The sequence below is a fragment of the Saccopteryx bilineata genome, chromosome 3 (genome assembly GCF_036850765.1).
Source record: "Saccopteryx bilineata isolate mSacBil1 chromosome 3, mSacBil1_pri_phased_curated, whole genome shotgun sequence".
NCBI lineage: Eukaryota > Metazoa > Chordata > Mammalia > Chiroptera > Emballonuridae > Saccopteryx > Saccopteryx bilineata.
In genome coordinates this window covers 59,571,425-59,573,206 of record NC_089492.1, presented here as the reverse complement: position 1 = coordinate 59,573,206, position 1,782 = coordinate 59,571,425, and positions in this window count along the sequence as shown.

Sequence of the window (1,782 nt, the reverse complement as noted above, 5' to 3'; positions counted from 1 at the left end):
GTTCATTTGTTTCTCTTATCTTCTTGTCTTAATTATTTTCTTCCTTTTCCAATTTGGTCATTTAATTCTCTGCCAGTCTTACTCTCTCCTCTCCTTGAACTACACTACCCACAAGTGTTACATCTCTCATTATCTTTCCTTTCCTCTTCCTTTCTCTCTATGAGGGTTGCACTCCAAAACCCTTAACTCTCTCTCTCTCCTTTTGTTCTTTTTTTCATTTTTCTTTTTGTGTTTTCCTCTTTCTTTTTTTTCTCCCTCTATATTAGTTTCTTCTTTTCTCTACTTTTCCTCTCATTCAATCCTCAATCACGAACAAATTATTTTATTTGGGACTCAAATTTTTCTTTGTGGCAGTTTGGGTTTTTTTTACTTTGCTTTTTAAACTCACTAGCAGCGCTCCCAACCCTGGCTTTCCATTTTATCTAGTTTTTGCTCCACTAAATACAATAGTAATTTTTTAATATTTTTTTCCATTTTTCCTGTTTCCCTCTTATTCCTCTCATTATATCTCTTAGTTAACCATCACCTAAAAGCAAATCATTTTATTCTTGACCCAAATTTTTTCCTTTTTTGCATTTTGTGGGTCCATATCCACTTTTTTGCCCCTTTATCACTTCTCCCCAATTCAGGCCCTCCATTATAGGTAGTTTTTTATCTATTTAACACAATATAATTCACAGTTCACCACAAGATTCTCTCAGGAAGGAGGGGAGAGGAGAGGAGTGAAAAAAAAAAGAGAAATAATTATTTATTTATTTATTTATTTACTTATTTTTAACTTTTTATTCTTTATTAATTCTCATTAGTACTATAAACAAAATCACCTTCAGATGCCATTAAGAAAAAGGAAATAGAGTATCATGGATACAAAAGACAGAGAGGTAGCACAGATAGATGAGGAAAAATCTATGGAGAAAAAATTTAATATATTGGAAAACTTGGAGCTAAATGACAGAGAATTTAAAATAGAAATCCTAAAAATACTCAGAGATATACAAAAAAACACAGAAAGGCAATTTAGGGAGCTCAGAAAACAACTCAACGAACACAAAGAATATATTACCAAGGAAATTGAAACTATAAAAACAAATCAAACAGAGATGAAAAACTCAATTCACGAGCTGAAAAATGAGGTAACAAGCTTAGCTAATAGAACAGGCCAGATAGAAGGTAGGATTAGTGAAATAGAAGACAAGCAACTTGAGGCACAACAGAGAAAAGAAGAAAGAGACTCAAAAATTTTTAAAAAATGAGAAAGCCCTACAGCAATTATCTGACTCCATCAAAAAGAATAACATCAGAATAATAGGCATATCAGAGGGAGAAGAGAGAGAAAACGAAATGAAGAACATATTCAAACAAATAATAGATGAGAACTTCCCAAGCCTGTGGAAAGAACTAAAGCCTCAAATTCAAGAAGCAAACAGAACTCCGAGTTTTCTTAACCCCAACAAACCTACTCAAAGGCACATCAAAATGAAATTGGCACAAACCAACGACAAAGAAAAAATTCTCAAGGCAACCAGGGAAAAGAAGAATACAACATATAAAGGAAGGCCCATTAGACTATCATTGGATTTCTCAACAGAAACTCTACAAGCTAGAAGACAGTGTACCCCAATATTTAAAGTCCTGAAAGAGAGAAACTTTCAGCCAAGAATACTATACCCATCAACGCTATCCTTCAAGTATGAAGGAGAAAGAAAAACATTCACAGATACAGAAAAGATGAGGGAATTTATCATCAGAAATCCCCCACTCCAGGAATTACTAAAGGGGATT